The sequence below is a fragment of the Callorhinchus milii genome, unplaced genomic scaffold (assembly GCF_018977255.1).
Source record: "Callorhinchus milii isolate IMCB2004 unplaced genomic scaffold, IMCB_Cmil_1.0 Scaffold4, whole genome shotgun sequence".
In the NCBI taxonomy this organism is placed as follows: Eukaryota; Metazoa; Chordata; class Chondrichthyes; order Chimaeriformes; family Callorhinchidae; genus Callorhinchus; species Callorhinchus milii.
Genome location: NW_024704745.1, coordinates 30,724,743 through 30,745,482, shown reverse-complemented (window position 1 = coordinate 30,745,482; position 20,740 = coordinate 30,724,743). Strand labels below are relative to the sequence as shown.

The following is a 20,740-nucleotide window of genomic DNA, read 5'->3' as shown; positions in this document are numbered from 1 at the left end:
ATCCCCCCCCCCCCGCCCAATCCCCCCCCGCTGCCCTCATCCCCCTCTGACCCCAATTCCCAACTCGGGACCAAAACCCCTGATTGTCCAGCGCCCTGGGACTTCTTTACGACGTGAAGGGTGCTATAACAGTGTCATTTGTGTTTGTTGCTCCTTCTTCCAGATGTTTTCATTAGAAGGTACTAACTCATACTAAAGAATGCCTTTAGGGGTGTTGACAGTCCTTTGTATTTTGCCCAAATGAGCCTTGTGTCAGTTGGATGTTTGGCCTCAGAGGGCATCATGTCCCAACCAGATTGTATTCTCATCCAGTATTGACAAATCATTTATTCTAGCAGGGCCCATTTGAAAGCGATTAGCAACAGGAGCCTTGGCTGATTCCACCCCTCCTTCTGTATTTCATTGGTAAGATTTATTTATGCTGTATAAGTTCCAAAGCACCACCAACAACAACATGCACTTATATAGTGCCCTCTACGCAGGGTGCCATCTCAGAGTGCTTAACCGGTGGGGGGTAAGCATGGTCGAAAAGGAAGGTTTTCAGACGGGACTTGAAAAAGGGGAGGGATGGGGGCAAGGCGGAGGGATTGAGGGAGAGTCAATTAAATTATGGGTGCCAGTTCAATTATGGAAGCAATTCTACCGGGATTTCATGTTGAAGTATATATAGTACCTATACTTTCGCAAATAAGATTCTCTAACTCAGAAAGGACTTTGGAATAAACCAGTTCTGATCTGTATACCTTTGTTACACCAGGCTTTACAGAGCTAAATTGCAGTACCCTTTATCCACTACGTCAAGAGGAAGCCTTGTATAAAATGATTTTCTACTCTTTTTCTTAGTTTTCTATTCCTATCTCTTTCGCAGCTCTCCTCTGTTTTAGTTTCTCCTTCTTGCGAGGTATATACTCTCATTTACACTGGCAATTTGTGTTTGGAACAAAGCAGAGGTATTCATTTGATTGAGTGCCAATACAATTTGCAGAGCTCCTCTTTTCAATCTGTGCTTGGAGTAATGTAACATTGCAGTAAGCTTCACATCTCAGGACGAAACCTTAAGAAGCATAGATGCTTGGAAGACTTGCATCTGCTGTCGTCTGTCCGTAATATTAACTAAATGGAATCTTGTAAAAACATGCATACACATGTGTGTATAACATTTACATATATGTGTATTGTATAACAAACAAATAAAGCAGATTCACACAAATTTTTTTATGGAATTACATTAGAGAAATAAAAACAGTATACATGGGTGTGTGTATGTACATAACATTTACATGTTATATTGTATATATTAGTGCCCTCCACGCAGGGTGGAGGCGCACACAGGCATTCATAAATGCTCTGTCTAACAAACACAGGTAAAGCAGATTCACACAAAAAATGTAATGAAACCACGTCAGAGAAATTGGCTCCATGGGGAGCCAACAATGTAACTTTGCTGCCTCACTGTCATTTATGGATACAATTCATGTTGTGCTTGGATCAATGCACCAGGAGTCACCACTGTTGAGTTCAGTTATCTGTGAGGAACACAAAAGAGAAAAGTAAAAATTAAAAGCTGCTGGAAAAAAAAGTTTTCTGTTCTGGGGTGATAAAACATGGAACTAAATTAATAAAAAAAATTGGTCAAGGCAACTGAGGATTTGTGCTGTACTTATAATTGTGCCAGCCTGAAACTCGCGTTTATGAGTACTGTTGGTTCTTATGTAGCATTCCTCTGCATTATGCTGACTTCTAAGCAGCTTTATTAAACATGCAAATGGTTTCCATGCAAGGTACAAATTCCTGCTTCTCCTAATAGCCTTACCAATAGAAAGGACCTTCAAAGACTGTGATTGAAACTGCGGAATTCGTGAACTTACTTGGAGCTAAGTCCCACAGGCATACATACCAAGGTGATCAATATTATTTGAACTGAATTTGAACTGTAAGGTAAACAATCCAATGATTTTGTAGGACATTTTATCAGACATAAGTGATTTAAGACACAGGCAGCGGTATGAATATTGAGGAGAAATATGAATATGTTTGATATAGTGCCTTACCACATTAATTATCACATCATAGGGCATATATTTCCCCCATAATTAATAATAATCCTTGCATTTGGTACAGCGCCTTCAATGTCAGGAGGAAGTCTCAAAGTGCTTCACAGAATTTACTGTAAAGTGGAGTGGCTGGGTAATTTGTGAACAAATTCTGCTCAGAATTCTGATCAAAACAGAAGGCAAAATTGGTGGAATGGTGACTGCTGAAACCAGTAAGTAATATTGTCTGACGTTCCGTTGTTTCTCAATAACATGAACATTGCATTTTTCACCCCATATTTAGTATAAAAATAATTCTTAATGATAATACAATACAAAATTACATTTGTATAGCGCCTTTCACGTTGGGAGGACGTCCCATGGTGCTGAATAATCCTTGCATTTGATACAACATCTTTCACATTGGGAGGACATCTCAAAGTGCTTTGCGGGTTTTACAATAAAGTGTAGTGACTGTGAAATTTATAAGCAAATGTATTTCAGGGAATGTTAACTAAATACACTTAGAAATGTTTGTCCCAAAATCTGAGGAAATCCAACCTCTGCTTATCATTAGCAATCTATCAAGAATAATGTGTTCTGAATCAGTACCAGGCTAACCCAGTCTCAACTCAATGGAATGTCTCAGAATGCAGACTTAATTTAATCACATATCAGAATAACATCCTGGTGAACTGGTAGCAAACATCTTTGTATCAGTCAGTATTTGCCTGTCTCAATTAGCTCCTACTTCTACAATCTATTTCTGCTACTCTCACTAAAATAGCTACCTTTCCCCTTTTGCCAAATGTGTGAACTATTGAGCAAGAACTGTAAAACTGGTAAAATCAATCCAACTACACAGGTTCCAGGAAGCCAAATAAACATTTTTAAAATGGCAACATTATGTTGTGATATGTTATGCAGTAATATTGCAAATCAAATGTGGAAATATGAATCCAATAAAAATACTGTAATAATATAATCTATAGTGTTTTTTAAGGGGATACTTTAATTTGACATTGAATGTTGCATTATTTCAACTCATTCCTTTTATCATTAATAGAACAGTAAAGTGCCTCTCCATTTTTCATGATAGTGAGTAAATGTACCATGTAATGGTCTCACCTGTCCTTTGCATGGGACATTAATCAAAGGTTCAGGTGAACATTAAAAATACAGCGACACTATTCAGAAGGACAAGGGAGATTCTCCTTGTGTCCTTGGCCAACAATCCTCCAGCTAAATAGTTCATTGACTCCGTGACTATTTGTGGGAACTTACTATATACAAATTGTTTGCCACTTTTGTCCACAAATGTGTAAATTCACCTCTCTTGATAGCAATTATATGTGAAGCACTTTGAAACATTTCAGAGTTAAAGGCACTAAGGCAAATGCAGTACTTACTATTGCTATTATTATTAATAAAGTGGTGTGATGGATAAGTAAGGGTCTATCAATGTTGTTCATGTGAACTTTCAGAAAGCATTTGATAAGGTTCAGCACAAGAGGTTATTGAAGACTAAAAGTAAAGCCATGAAATTGTAGCATGGATTGGTAATTGATTGGGAGGTAGAGAGCAGTGTTAAAACGAACATTCTTTGATTGACTGGAAGTAACAAGTGGTGTCCCCAAAGGATCTGTACTGGAGCCTCAGCTTTTCCCAATATATATATATTTATGATTTCAATGAAGGAATAGAAAGTATATCGAAGTTTGCAGATGACATTAACATTGGAAGAAAGTAAATTCTGAAGATCGGTGAAGGAAATTACAAACAAACTTTGACAGATTAAGCAAATGGGCAGAATTATGGCAGAAGGAGTTCAGTGTTATAGGTGAGAGGTGTCTACTTAGTATCTAAGAAAAACAAATCAGAATACATTCTAGATGGAGACAAAGAGCGATGGACGAGCAAAGAGATTTAAGTGCCCAGATTTAAAAGCCAGTTCACACTTATAAAAAGCAATCAAGAATACTAAATGAATGTTGGGCTTTATCTCAAGATGGCTGGAATACAAAACCAAGGAAGTGATATACAGGGTCAGAATCTATTGAGAGTATTATATTCAGTTTATGGTATACAAAACCTCAGGAAAAAAATGTACTAGCCTTAGAGGATGTGCAGCTCACATTTACCAAAATAGTAATTGGGCTGAAGGGTCTCAAATTATGAGGAGAGATTAGACAAACAAGAGTTGAGGGGTGATCTGATTGAGGTGTTTAAAATGATTGAAGGATTCTAGAAGAGAAAAACATTTTCCTCTGGTATGAGATACCAGAACAAGAGTGAAATTACAACAACAACAACAAGATTCCATTTATAGAGCGCCTTTCACGTCGGGAGGACGTCTTATCATTAGGTTTTATCATAAAGAGTTGTGGAGTTATAGATTTCTCAATCACAAAAGGTTGTAGATGGCAGGTCAACTGAAATATTTAAGAGGAAGGGAAATGCATATTTAATGGTCAGGGGTATAAAGAGGTACGGTGAAAGAGCAGGGGATGGCATTAAGTCACAAATCAGGCATGATATAATAAAATGACAGCAGGCTTAATGGGAAAAAGGGTCTACACTTCTTGTAATATTATTATTATGCACTGAATCTCTGAGACCAGGGAGGTTCCAGGATTGTTCTCATTAATGATGATTACAGAATTGGTAACAGTGGTGCACTGCAGTTGCCTCTGTGTTCCCAGCCTGCGGAGAATTAGCCAGGGTCCCTTCTCCTAATTGTGGTTCAGTGACCCCTTTTGAAAGTGTGCAGATGTCAGGAGAGTACAGAATTCAGCTCAGCTGAGATGCCATAGTCCAATTACCTGGCAACACTCACTATCCAGCTTCACACATGACAAACAATCACTTGAACAATACACCGAAGGGCTGCTACTATCTGTAAAGTCATGACTAGCATGAGATACCACCTTCATGAGGAGACAGGAAAGTAATATGACTTAGAAAATATTCAGTGGCTTTGTGAATTGTCCTTTACATTGTTCATTATTAGAAATGCAAAGAAACTCAGAGTAGCAGAAGTTACATGAAAAAAAAAGGTGTGCATATTTTGAAACCTGAAAATGCTTTTTCATTACTTGACAGGTTAAAAGGATTAACTCAAAGGTCAAGGCTATTCACATGCTAATGCTTCACTAAAGCTATTGGGCAGAGCAATTCATAGCTTTGAAGTGTGTGAATTGATTTTGGAGGATTTGCATATTACATTTTGGATCTGCTAGCTGGATGGTGTATTGCAATTTTATTTAATTTTCTTTCCCTCATTGTTAACTCAGATTTTTGGAATCCAGGATTCTCATATAAATGCTGTTTTTAGGTTGTTGCCTCCCATTCTTTGTCATGATGATTTTAAAATGTATGACATTCCTTAAGGCTTTTCCCTTGGTCCTCTCCTTTTTAATATCTGGTTTGGTCAGACAAGCGTCTGACGCATGCGAAAACCCATTACCATGCTTAAGAATAACCAAACTGAGAATTCCATGCATCCCACCTACACATGGAAATCCCAGAGATGTTTATTGGAATGAAATGTGCACTGTCTCCCTAGAGGAATAATAATAATAATAATCCTTGCATTTGATATAGCGCTTTTCACGTCGGGAGGACGTCCCAAAGCGCTTCACAGTACACACTGTAAAGCGAATTGACTGTATATTTGTGGGCGAACGCGGCAGCCAATTATGCACAGCAATGTCCCACAAACAGTCGTAGATTGAAAATGACCAACTTGTTATTGTTTTGTTTTGGAGGGATTATTATTAGGCGTGTGGAGTAAGGAAACTTGCCCAAGGTTTCGCCCTGCCTAGAATTGAACTCAGGTCTCTCGCTTGCAAAGCGAGTGCTCTAACCACTGAGCTACAGGACAGGAATGCATCCTGTTTATCTAGTTGCAGAAAGTATTAGGCGCAGGTTGGCAAGAGCCAAGGCTTGGGGACCCCAGACTGTGCATTGTGATCTTGTGATGACCTGCCTAATAAGTTTCTGAATGCACACACACAAAACACACAACACATCTATCAACAACCTGCAGAGAACTTCCACTAATGTATTTTCATTTCTGTCTAAAGGTTGTTTAATCTATATGTAATACTCAACCTATATGTCATCATTAAGACCATAATTAAAGTGTTGTCCGGTTTTGAGCCATAGGAAGGCAGTGAAAGTCATTGAGAGGATCCAGAGAACATTTATTGGAATCTAGCAGGCATGAGAGGTTTTACTTATTAGAAGAGCCTCAAGGAACTGGGGCTATTTTTCTTAGAACAGAGAAGATTGAAATAAGATCTCATAGTGTTTTAAAATTGAGTTTAAATAATGTAAACAAAGAGAAATTATTTTGGCTGGTCTATGAGTCGGTAACTCGGCTAGATTTTGATAATACTTTCAGTGATTTTCATCTTTTTTTCTGTGTACAAAGGTAGAAATACATAGTTAGATATACCCAATAGTTATAGCACAGTAACCATCAATCAGATTGCATTTTAGCTAAATAACCATTGTCTGGGTGAATGTTGACCATGAGTAATACACAGTCAGTTTTGGCAGATTAACACACCAGAGCCTGGTCCTCCCTTATTTAACACCCACACATGTGCACATGTGGGACACTGCTGTGCGCAATTGGCTGCTGCGTTTCGGCCACAAATAAACAGTCAATTCACTTTACAGTATATTCTGTGAAGCGCTTTGAAATGTCTGGAAGACATGCAAAAGCACTATATCAAATGCAAGGATTATTATTATTATGACCTGAGGCAGTACATTCTACATTTTCACAATCCTCTCCATGAAGAGGGTTGTGTTCTAATCTCAATTCTAACTGGCCTAACTTTAATTTTAAAACTACAAAACAGGACATGGACAGCAGCCAAAACCAGGAACCGCAAAATACAATGCTGAGCAGATTATGTCACCAGACTTCACTATTATGACACTTGTGTTCAAACCCATTGCTCTAATCCAGCTTTAGCAATCAAACGTACAGTGTCAGCTTTAAATTTTGACAACCAGATTAAAATTCCCAGAATTCATTTCTACCCATCTAACTAAACTGAGAACTGCGCAGCTCTTCAGGATTCATCTTTTCACATCTACTTTGCAACATTTCTGTAGCATCATTGCCATTTCTTCCATGATTTCACGGATTGTTTGCACAGATTAAATAGTGAGGCCGGGAAGCCTAGCTGGAGCTGACCAGTTTTATAATGAAACTTTTTCTGAAAAAGATGTGACTAGCATTTTATTACTTTTCAGTACATTTATGTAAATATTATCTGGAGCCCATCTTCCTGGCTATCAAGCAGCAAGAAATGTGATACACATGCGACATGAAGCTGGTACGTTCCTTGCACATACACAAAACTCATACATGTCACTTGCATATGACACTTTTAGAAGAAACAAAATTTGCCGATCTTCTTTATGTTCAACCCCTTTTCTTATCTCGCTTCCCCCCCCCCCCATCACTGCCTTTATACACATACACACTTTCAATTTCATTCCACAGGTTGGCTTATGACCTTTTTGAAGAATCCTTGCTCCCAACTGACATTTTTGCCCCTCCAAGTTTTGCCTTTGAGCCAGGCTAGCTAGTCTGTCATCACATTTTCCTCGAATACCCTAGACTTGCCAGGCTTAGGCATTGGACTAGCAAGACAGCCACAGAAGTTAACTCAATTCTGACATTCTTCTGTCAAGCACATCAGCTTGCAACCAGTTCAGCTTCAAATAGACCCTGCTCTGAGATGCTACTCTGAGTGAGGGGCGCTAAATAAATGCAAATTGGTATCTCCCCCGCCCTCTCGCCCTCATCCACAGTGGAGATTGGTTATTAGTCTGGTGATATTAACCTCATGATCACCAACTCAACAGCAATCCAAAAAAGCCAGCCTCATCATCACATATGGGTATGTTTGTTTGCCACTGACTAGCTCCTCTGTCTTGACTATTTCACTGATGCATCTGCAAGTTGTGTATTGCTATTAAAAAGAAAGCGATGTAGAAATGCTGCAAGGGAGGTGAGAAGGGATTAAAGGATTAACTCAATGGTTTTAGTTAATTTGGATGCTAATTGCCATGAAGTTAATGACAGGTTAATTCCCAGATACACTGGGGTGAAAAGGACCGTGTTAACATGGCAACAGTCACGTGAGTTTGCCCTGCTAGAAATGTTTATGCAGCATGCGTGATGGCTCTCTTTGGTTTACTGAAAACTAAACCCCAAGGGATAGTCAGCTACTTAGCTCACCACCCCAGAGGGCAAGTAAATTATACTATCCAGACTCTTTAGGAAAGGACAGAAAAATCCATGAACAAGCTATTCTTTGTAAATATCATAAACCTCTTAGCAACTGCCACTGGTAGCAAATTGGTGTTGGCACAGCCAAAGAGGTAATTACTTCTCTTTTGGGGAGAAATTCCAACTGATCCAGACTGATTCTTTTCTTCTTAATATTGTGAGCATCCAGGCCTTGGAATATTGTTGAATAAGTCTAAAATAAATCTTATTTAAAACCATCCTTTGGAACTCCATCCCACAGTCCCTTCGCCTCGCTCCCTCCCATGCCTCTTTCAAGGCATATCTTAAGACTCTCCTATCCAAGTGTCATTTTGTATTGTTAAGAATGGAAGGGAAATCAATGACAGTTTGGGGAACTTTTAACAATTGTAACAACAACTTGCTCTTATATAGCACCCTCCACTCAGGGTAGCACCTCAGAGTGCTTAACAGTGGTGGAGCCTGACTCCGAGCCTGGAGGGGTGCTGGTGGCCATAAGCATGGTTGATGAGGAAGGTTTTCAGATAAGACTTGAAAGAGGGGAGAGAGGGTGGAAGACGGAGGGATTGAGGGAGAGTGTTTCAGAGATTTGGGGAATAGTGGCTGAAAGAATGACCTCTGATGGTTGGGCGGAGGGTGCGAGGGTGGTGGATTTGGGAGTGAGGAGGTCGAAGAGGTAATAATCCCTCCAAAACCAAAAACAATAATAAATTGGTCATTTTCAATCCATGACTGTTTGTGGGACATTCCTGTGCGCAATTGGCTGCCGCGTTTCGCCCACAAATATACAGTCAATTCACTTTACAGTATATTCTGTGAAGCGCTTTGGGACGTCCTCCCGACGTGAAAAGCGCTATATCAAACGCAAGGAAGGATTATAGGGAGGTGCCAGGGAGTGAAAGAATTTGAATACGAGTGTAAGGATCTTGAAGTTGATCCATTCAATGATGGGAAGCCAGTGGAGCATGGCCAGAACTATTTAGATGTGGGTACGGAGTTTGATCTGGGTAAGTATGTAGGTCCAGGTAAGTTAAATTTAATATTTAGCAGTAAACCATCCTGTGTCATTGCCATAAGTGTTTATGGAATCTGTACATTTTAAATTAAGCACATTCAATTGAAGAAAAACATCACATTCATTTGAGTTGAAACCAGACAGTGGCATATTCTATTGGTGGGACTCTATGATGTGGTTCAGTGCTAGTTAATGAGACAACAGCCCATTCCTGTGCAGCCGAGTAAATGTTCACATCATGGAAAGCTCTCAGTAAAATTGGGGGGGCCCTGAAAAGAAAGGTAAAGATGACTGAGAGTTAAAGATGTGTGATTCTCCTTTTCCCTATTGACATCCGAGACATGGCCCAGTGTGAAGGACGCTATATAAATGCAAGTTGTTTTTATATGAAAGAATGACCAATAAGATAGTTCATAATTCTTTTAAAAGGAAATTACATAGATGCTTGTAAAAGAATGTCAAACAACAACAACAACAGCAACAAGATTCCGTTTATAAAGCGCCTTTCACGTCAGGAGGACGTCCCAAGGCGCTGTACAGTTGGGTCATGACCCGAGCAAGGGGAAAATGGTCAGGGTGAGGGAAGGGAGGGAGCGAGGAGGGGGGAAATGGTCAGGGTGAGGGGAGGGAAGGGAGGGAGCAAGGAGGCGGGAAATGGTCAGGGTGAGGGGAGGGAAGGGAGGGAGCGAGGAGGGGGTAGAGAGTCGAGAGGGGAGCTGAAGGCACGGTCAAAGAGAAAGGTTTTGAGACCGGCCTTGAAGGAGGAGAGGGAGGAAGCAAAGCGAAGGCACTGGGGGATGGAGTTCCAGAGCCTGGGGGCTGAGAGGCTGAAGGCCCGACCACCAATGGTAGGGCGGTTGGGGCGGGGGATGTGGAGCAGACCAGAGCCAGAGGAACGGAGGGTACGGGCAGGTAGGTAGGGGGATAGTAGGTTGGAGAGGTAGGAGGGAGCAAGGCCGTGAATGGCCTTGTAGGTGAGGATGAGGATGAGGATCTTGAAATCAATCCTCTGGGGGATGGGGAGCCAGTGGAGGCGAGCGAGGGTGGGAGTGATGTGGTCGCGAAGCCTGGTGCGGGACAGTACACGAGCTGCAGAGTTCTGAATGACCTGCAGCTTGTGGAGGGAGGTGATTAGAAAAAGAGCAGGAGGGTGGGATTAAACCAGATGGTACAAATAGAGAAAACAGCTGCACAGACTTGATGGGATGAACAAAACCCTCAGTAGAGATAGAAATATCAGATTTGGAAAATAATTAAAGCGGAAAAAATGCAGGAAGAGTGAGTAGTTGTAGTTTGGGTGAAATCTTCAATTTTTCTCTCACAAACACAGAAATCAAAGAAGTTCCTCAGGATCAACTGCAATTTCTACCAGTTGAAAAATAGTGATAAACAATCCTCTGCAAGTAATGCATGAGTATTGAATCTAAAGGTGGTATTAAAGGCACTAAACAGGTTTGTCACAATTTTCTTATATTATCGATTGTCCTCCTTAGCTTGCTTATTTTAATGGGACTACTCTATTACTTTCAACTCCACGCAGGCTTCTCGACTCAAGCTACAGGCACAATCAACAAGCCCAGACTGGCTTGGAATAGACACCACCAGGATTTAGTTTCTTGGGAGGCAGAAATATCAGCTAACATCACCAGCAACATTTTCCAATTAATAATAATAAGTGCATTTAATTACAATTGTAGTAGTTTAATTAATAAATTGATAAAAGGAAAAGACTAGATATACATACATGGCACAGAACATAAAGGATTGAGTAAAATAAATAAAGGAACAGCAAACTAAGCTATCAAATTTCAAATGTGCAAGCACGTTCTCCTTAGAACGAACTGGTGTTTACCTTCTGTTTGTGTCTGTGTGTGTTTCTCTCTCTATCTCATACCTGCTTCAATTTCCTGGTTGAGTTTGCACTAGTAACCCTCTGTTTATTTTATCTGTTTGCTAAGATTGTGTCCAACATGAACATAAGAATTAGGAGTAGGACATTCAGCCCCTCGAGCCTGCCCCGCCATTCGATAAGATCATGGCTGATCTTCAGACCCAACTCTGATTACCTGCCCTATCCCCATATCCCCTAATCCCTCTATTTTTATAAAATCTATCAGTCTCAGCCTTGAAGATGTTCAACGACTGAGCATCTATAGCCTTCTGGGGTAGTGAATTCCATAAATTCACTACCCTATGAGTGAAGAAATGTTTCCTCAACTCTGTTCTAAAAGGCTGACCTTTAATTTTAAGACTGTGACCCCTGGTTATAGATTCTCCAAACAGGGGAAACAGACCCTCAGTGTCTACTTTATCCAGCCCTTTAAGAATCTTATATGTTTCAATAAGATCTCGCCTAATTCTTCTGTACTCTGGAGAATATAGCCCGAGTTTATTCAGCCTATCCTCATAGGTCAGTCCCCTCATCCCAGGAACTAACCGAGTGAATCTACGCTGCACCCCCTCTAGGGCAAGTATGTCCTTTTTTTAAATAAGGAGACCAAAACTGCACACAATACTCTAGATGCGGTCTCACCATGGCCCTATACAGTTGCAGTAAGACTTCCCTACTCTTGTACTCTAAACCTTTTGCAATGAACGCTAACATACCGTTCGCCTTCTTAGTTGCTTGCTGCACCTGCAAACTAACTTTTTGAGACTGGTGTACAAGAACACCCAAATCCCTCTGAACACTAACACTATCTAATCTCTCCCCCTCTAGAAAATAATCTGATCAGGGCATTATATTACTATAAATTTTTGTTAAATCCTAATCTCATTCACTTCATTCAAGGGGCATCCCAACATTTGTCAATGGACATTGTCTTCTGATTAGAGGAGACATTTGTCTCTTGCTACATTGAGAAGAGCGACTTGAACAAAGTAGGGCGCTTCTCATGTGGAAAATCATGAAATCATTCGTCAGTCATTCTGTAAGGTTATTCTGCTCCATGCACTCTACAATTTGATGATGTGGCAAAGTACTATTATGTTCCATTCAGTAAATTTTGCAAATTTTTACTTGTAAAATTAACATATTTTGTTAGTAGGCTACAAGGTGTCCTTCTGCCTGAAGCAGTTATCATGGTGTGCAAAATGCAATGTATCAATTTAATGTAGCTAATTATCATCCATTAAATCTATAAGTAAATATGTTTTCATCCCTTATTACTATCACTGCCAAACACAAACTCTACCTTTTTCAAAAATCATGATGGCTTCAAAATAAAAAATGATGACACTGTACTATTTAATTTGGGGGGACAAATGGAAAAGCCATGCATTGATGAAGGCAGTAAATGCAAATACTTGGAGTCCTGTAGCTCAGTGGTTAGAGCACTCGCCTAGCAAGTGAGAGACTTGGGTTTGATTCCAGGCAAGGCGAAACCTTGGGCAAGTATCCTTACTCTCGAACCTGATAATAATACCTCAAGAAGAAAAAGAATAATAATTTGGTCACTCAATCCATGACTGTTTGTGCACACTGTTTTTGACATTGCTGTGGCCAATTGGCTGCCGCTTTTCACCCACAAAGATACAGTCAATTCACTTTACAGTATGTTCTCTGAAGAACTTTGAAACATGTTGAAGACATGAACAGTGCTGTATCAAATGCAAGGATTATTATTATTAAAACTCATTTCTGGCATTATGGTGGTTTGAAACAATAGCACTTTATTCTGATTAAATAATTCAGCCCTGAAAAGGCACTCAGAAATTTGTAAAGTTAATGACATTAAAATCCGTAATCTAATTTACTTTTTGATAAAAATCTGATGTGATTGTGTTGCATTTCATAACTCAGTAAAAGTGGATTAGCATTGCATGTGTCATCAAATTTGTCCAAAGGTCAAGATGACCCCTTTAATAATAAACTGTCTCAATCACAGTTTGATCAATCTTCTCTGAACATTTTTGCTGGGCCAATTAATTTCACACTAGGTGCAGGCTTGGCTGCTTCCAGCAATGTTTTTGCACTGCAGCAGAAATTTACATAAATAACCTTAAACAGCATGATCTGTCCACTGGTGGAATTAAAAAATGCCATTTAGGAATTACTCACGTCTGCAGTGTTTACTAGGCGAAAGCAGAAACTTCCTTCAGATAACAGGAGTACAGCAACTGGGGACTGTTTTGTTTAGCTTGTTTCAGGATTTTGCATGTAGTTATTTCTTTGGCAGCTAAATATCCATCCCCTCCCCCAACAACCAGCATTCACTATATCAATTAGTGACAAAAAAAGGTCATTTTGCTCTCACATCTTTAAAAATTCTGCACGTAAGTGTAAAAATCCTACAAAAATAGCTGAAGACTTTAAAAGTCTTTGTTAATTATCCAGTTAATGAGAAGCATTATAGAAAGAAGAAATAGTTTGCATTTAATAGCACCTCATCAGGTCAAAACTTCTCAAACGGTTTCATAAGTAATTATTTCTAAATGTATTTAATTTTTTTTGTAGGCAAACTTGGCAATTATTTTATACAGAGCAAAGTCTCACAGCTATGAGGTGAACGATCAATTTATCTGGAGGATTGTTTGCCTGAAGAATGGTCAGATCAGATCTTGGTTAATCACAGTATTTCATCCAAAGGACAGCACCTCTGACAATGCAGGCCTCCTCCAGTTCTAGTACATGCATTTATGCACTGCTCTTCACACTACCTCGCGTGAAGGCCGCCATATAAATACAAGTTGGTGGTGGTGGTGGAGGTGCTGGGACTGTGCTGCATTGTCAGATGTGCTGTCCTTAAGATGAGATGTTAAACCAAAGTCCCAGCTGGACGTTTCAGGCAGGACTTGAGAGAGGGGGCAAGGTGGAGGGATTGAGGGAGAGTATTGCACGCTAGTTCGGTGAGTCTGAGGGAGAGCCCAGGGAGGTTCAGGAGTTTAAATCCGCAAGAGTGAAGGAGTATGGCTTCCGCCTTGTCCATATTCAGCTGTAAGAAGTTTGCTCTCATCCAGGCCCTGATGTCTGCCAGACAAACTGATAGAACATCGGTGGACCTGGAGTTGGTACTGGAGGAGGCAAAGTAGATTTGAGTCTCATCTGCATAAATGTGGAGGTTTACCCCGTACCTGCCCAGAGGGATGACATTGCCCAGAGGGAGAACATAGGCAAAGAACAGAAGAGGGCCAAGGATAGAGCCCTGGGATACCGTGCAGGTTACCGGGCGGGGGCGGGAGGAGAAACCATTTGCCAAGATGAAATGGAGGTGGTGGGTTAAGTTGGACTCGAACCATGTGAGTGTGGTCCCACTAAGGTAGATGAGGGAGGAGAGCCGATGGAGGAGAATGGTCGACTGTGTCGAACATTGCAGAGAGATCCAGGAAGATGAGGAGGCATAGGGAGCCCTGGGCACAGATAGAGAGAGAATGTTGTTTCTTACTTTGACAAGCGCTGTCCCTGTGCTGTGGGCAGGGTGAAAACCAGATTGCAGGGGCTCGAGGAAGGAGTGGAGGGAGAGGTGTGACTGAAGTTGACCTCCAACAATGCATTCCAGGACTTTGGCAAGGTGGGGTAGGTTGGAGATGAAACGGTAGTGTGAGATGTTGGAGTCAGAAACAGGTGGTATTTTAAGTAGGTTGTCCTTTATTGGATTGGAGAACAACACTCTCTGCCTCCTCCGTACTAGGAAGCCACTTATATAATCTGTGTCCTTGGACTTTTTGGTTACCTTCGTTTTTGCTTGCTTTGTGATATATCTTCTTTGGAAATCTATTATTTAAGAATATAACACAAATACTGTTTTTTATAGAAACCTTGAAACTCCAGTCAATTTTTTAAATGTGTATGGACTTCATGGAAATTCTTGGCAACTTGCTGAACCATTGGCTCATTCCTCAGACCCCTCCTCAGCCATTTATGTTTACCTGAAAGGATCCTTTTCAGACATAAAAATATAACATGGATATTGTATTATGTATAAGTGTTGGAAAAAAACTGTAAATTCTGTATCTCAGGATACTTATCATTGGTAGCACTGCAATTATCACATCATAAATTTCCCTCTTCAATCTACAATGAAACATTGCATTTTTCAAGTCTTATTGCTTTATAAGATAAATAGCAGAGTTTGCTCCCAATATATAATGCAGCGAATTACTCAAAATGTAAATATAGAATTAAAAAAGAAATATAAATAGGTAAACAGACAAGTTTATGAGTGAAATAATTGTACAAATTAACTCTAATGAAATGATTATGTAAAGTAGAATATTTTATAAAAAGAAGGCACTTTGACGAATAATATTAAATGAAATAATTCACAGGATAATGAAAATACCGATGAAGCTATCAAACTATCCATGAAATGAATGGCCAATGTAATCTTCCATTAATTTTAATACTGTGTATCATTGGGAAATTCACCCTAGAAAAGTGAATCTTGATGGTTTAACTCCAGAGCATCTTAAGATATTTAAAATAAGCACTGCAGTCTATGTAATAATTCTAGCAAATTCGGTCCTTGTCATGAAGTAGGAAATAAGCTAAACATAATGCTACTAGGGCATATGCAAATAACAAGAAGGTTGAATTCAGGAGAGGTATGATGGAGAGCTGAGAAAGCATTAAAAGTAGACAATATAGTACAAAGATGATTAGAATAAAGCTCAGTGTCTAAATACTCTAAACCCTTTCAGATTATTTCTGCTTAATAAATTGAAGAGACTTTGGCAAGAGATTCCAAGAAAAACTCACACAAATTTAACAAAAGGAAACCGCTAACACTGCCACTTTACCCACAACCAGACTAGATGACCTTTTTCTAAAATATAATAATAGTAATAAACCTTTCATTTGATATAGCGCCTTATCAAGAATGTTTCAGTTTCACGTGATTTATTGTAATGCAGAATTGTTGTTTATTTATAGATGAACTCAGCAGTCAATTTGCACATAGCATTGTCCCACAAGCAGTCATTAAGTGAATGACCAATTTTATTCCTGGAATTGTTCTCCAGGATACTGGTAGAAACTTCTTTCTCTTTTGAATAGTGCCAAGAGATCTTTAACATCCCCTCAAACAGGCAGATAGTACCTCAGTTAAATTCTTGTTTGAAGGACGGCACCTCCCCCAGCACTGCATTGAAACATCAGTCTAGGCTGCGTGCTGAAAGTCCTGTTGTGGGTTTGATAACCTTCTGATTCAGAGACAAGAGTGCTACCAACTGAGCCAGAGATCAAAGATTCATGTAATAATAGCTTCTTGAGATAAATCTGTAGATCAAGAGAAAACCAAATAAAAACTCTAGAATCTTGCCTTTATATCCATAGTTTATAAAGGATAGCAAATTTGTTGTGATGAGGATTTGATATTCTCATCCATACTCTCACACTTGGTGGAATGCTAACTGTATAATTACTGACAGAGATTACCCACAGAATACAGAGTCACTACACTTAACAGTGTATCTTGTGAAGTGCTTTGAGTTGTCGTCCTGATGTGAAAGACATTATACCAAATTATTATTATTGCTCTCATGTGCATCACTCTTGCAAAATTCCATTCTAAACCTACTGGGCAAGAAATACATCCTATTAAAAGTAGAATCTGATCTATTATATTAACATTTCCCATCAATACTGTGAAAATACAATTTATATCAAGATGAATGCTGTTGTTCACAATCTCTTGAAATTTTGCCTTCAGATTTATTTCACTAACTCTTATTTGTATTAAATGTAAAATTGATCCAAAAAGAATTGTGGGACAATATAATTACATTGCAGATTATTAAAGTTAACTAAATTCATCAATTACAGATGAGCCTAAAGGGTCGCATGATGGAGTAGTGAAAGAAAAATAAGAGGTAAGCTTCAGTGAGCAAAATCTGTTGATTTTGAGGACAAAGCATAGATTAACAGAGTAAAGATGACTAAAATAGGATCATTTATCTAATGTTTCAAAAATATGAAATGAAACAATCCCAGTACTGTTGTCATCTGAGATGCACCTCTATGTTTAAGCAAGGATCACTGTTACCTTGAGTGAAGCTGAGTCATACATAGTCAAATCTTCTCAAGTTTGATCTCTGCTTGATGCTCAGTTGGATAATAAATCCTTTTGCGTTCAGTGTAGTACTTTTCATGTCGGGTGCCACAAAGTGAATTTTATTAAGGATTTTGACCAGGAATGGGACACTGGGAGAAACTCCCTTTTTTGAATAGTGCTATGTGATATTTAACATCTACTTGAACAGATTAGATTGGATTTCAGTTTCATGCCTCAAGGAGTCCTGTAGCTCAGTAGTTAGAGCACTCGCCTTGCAAGCGAGTCACCTGGGTTCAATTCCAGGCAGGGCGAAACCTTGGGCAAGTTTCCTTACTCCACACGCCTAATAATAATCCCTCCAAAAACAAAAATAATAATAAATTGGTCATTTTTAATCCATGACTGTTTGTGGGACACTGCTGTACGCAATTGGCTGCCGGGATCGCCCACAAATATACCGTCAATTCACTTTACAGCATATTCTGTGAAGCGCTTTGAGACGTCTAGAAGACGTGAAAAGTGCTATATCAAATGCAAGGATTATTATTATTATTATTTGAAGATCAGTTTCTCTGGCAATGCAGAGCTTCTCCAATGTGGGTTTCAATCGACAACCTCTGATTGGCCTGTTGTGTTGATGTTCTGCTCATGACTTATTTATTTCTTATTAAGTGTTTCTATGAGGTTACCACTGACTCTTCTAGAATCTGATGATGAAGCAAATCTTAACCAAAGTACATCCGATATGTTGGATCTGTTAACTGAATAATTGTTTTATTGTTTTTTTTCGATATAAAAAATGTGATTAAATTTTTGTATCTACACATCTCAAATGGACCAATTGGACCACCAGTTTTGGAAACAGAAAGAAACACTGTGGCTTATCACATCTCCCAGCCCCCAGCCACTGACAAAAATGCATCCATAGATCTCCAGAACAAAAAGGGTTAAATAAGTTATAGAGTGAATAACAACAACATATTGCATTCATACAGTACCTTTTACCTTGAAAACATGTCTCGAGTTGTTGGACCGTTAAGGGTTTGCAACCAACCTGGGGGTTGGATTCAAGAGGGGTGGGGGCAAGAGGTTGGGTGGGAAGATGTCCAAATGCACGGTCAAGGAGGAAGGTCTTGCGATTGAGCTTGAAGTTGGTGAGGGAAGGGGCAGGGCAAAGAGAGTGGGTTTCACAGGGTAGGGCAGAAAGGCTGAAGGCCCAATGGTGGGGAGGGCAGGCCAGAGGCCGTGAAGCAGGCCAGTGCCTGCTGCGCAGAGGCAGTGGGTGGGTTGGTAACATTTTACAAGATCACAGAGGTTGAGTGGGACAAAACCAAAGAGGGATTTAAAAGTGCGGATGAGAATCTTGAATGGGAAACCAGTGGAGTCGGGCGAGGATGGGGGTGATAGAGTTAAGGAGCTTAGTGTAGGAGAGGACATGAGCTGCAGAGTTCTGAATCATCTGTAGCTTGTGGAGGGAACAGTCTGGCAAGATGAGACTAGCCTGGACCTGAGGGTCCTGCCTGCATTTAATAAAAGCATCGATAAGGGCCTCGGCAGCCCGAGGGAAGAGGTGGTGGTGGAGGCAAGCAATATTGTGGAGGTGGGAGAAAGCTGAACATTCAGGGCATGGATGTGAAGTTTATAGGTTATTTGAGAGTCAAACAATACTCCAAGATCTGCACTCGCTCTGTGAGTTGGAGTGTGCGTCCAGGAAGATTGATGCTGCCAGAGCCTGACATGAGATGCCGTGACTAAAGTGAGCTAAGCAGGAGAGCCTCTATCATATCGAAATTCTATTGGAGAAAGTAAGTTAGCTTCCAGAACTTCATGTCCACAGGTAATCTGACAGAAAAGCAGTGGTCTTGGAATTGAGGACGGAGGCAGAAAGATACCATTGGATGTCATCTGCACGCATGGACGCTAACCCCAATTCACAATTGTCGCCTGCAGAAAAACTAAAAATGAAATTTCTACTAATGCTGCCAAATGCAAGCAATTATTATCCAGATAAAAATGACAGATAAAAATGAATTTCAAGTGGAGCAACATTCCCATTGCTCCATCAGGGCTTTGCTCAGTTTGTATGTGAGTTTACTCAGAGTGCTGCAGCTTTGTGCTCCTGTCTTCTATCAGGCTAACCTTGTTTTCAAGGCAATGAAGTCCCATAGTGACAGAAAGGACAGGCTTATTATTGTATCACCCCCAACTGTCCAGGAAACGAGACCAGTTGGATAAGTGAAATTAATCCTTAATTGGAAAAGAAAAACACAAGAAAAATGTAATCCACAGGAGGAATAAGGGCACATAAAATGGCATTTCAAATCTAAATTAATAAGCTCTTTTGACAGAGTTAAGATTTGCAAGAATTCCTTACTGAATACCTGGGACTCCCTCAATGGTTTAATGAATGAATGAACCATGTCACATGATACTAAGCTTTGCAAACCAAAATGCATCCTTGCTCTGCTCATTAAGATCTCATTTGGGGCGGCAATGGAGCACCGTAGTTTTCTCCAATGCCCCTTAGATACAGGGGTGAAGGGAAGGAGAGCAATAAAACAAAATCAGCCTTGATTCCTACTCCTTATTGGGCTTGGTTGACTTACTGTCCAGGATGGATTTCCTGTGAACACTCATTGAAGGAGTCATGAGAGAAAATTAGATGGAGAAAAAATACTAAACTTACAAATGGCACTCTTGGTTTATGTTCATAACCTCTCAAAATAATTCAGAAGCAAGCCCTCCATTACAGTACAAGTGGCATACTATTTCCTACTATTGGTTCTGATTTTCTTTGTAGTAGGTGAATGTTTTATGGCAGGTTTAGCAATAGATTACATCTTCAATGCTTCAGACTACAATTTATATATCAGTGTGTTGTAAATTGTGATGTGATGCAGCAATCAACAGGCTAGTGTTAGGATGTAAGTCTATTGTCATGATTCCACAAATCATGAAGTCCTGATTGATCGCACTGTCAAGAGCAGTTGTCACTTCTCGGCCTTTTGGCTGAGATCAAGTGTAGTCGCTGTTGTTATACAGTTACTTCTGGAGCTAGTGTTGGGAAGCTCATCTCCTGTTGAGATTTCTGAACAAAATCTTACCAATGACTGGCGCATTATGGGCAAGATTGAGTTCCCAGCTGCGGCTTTGCTTTCAGCCCTATGCTGGTTGGGATCGGTATTGTAGTTTTTCCGATCTAAGGAGTTTCATCTGCTCTCAAAAAGAAGAAGTGGAGTTCCTAGAACTCATAGCTCACTTGAGAACGTGGTCACTAGGCTGGTTATTTACTCTGCCGGAGAGGCGATCCAGGCACCTGACTTGCTTGGGTGGTCATGAAGACATGGTTCAGGTTTGCATTGTCCTTTGACAATTTGGGGCCTAGAAGAGTTTGGGGGTATTAGGG

General features: G+C 40.0%; 1 pseudogene; it reads left to right on the top strand.

The window, feature by feature from the left end:
* Positions 1–20,323: 20,323 nt before the first annotated feature.
* LOC121848963 lies at positions 20,324–20,473 on the top strand (annotated as a pseudogene).
* Positions 20,474–20,740: the final 267 nt, after the last annotated feature.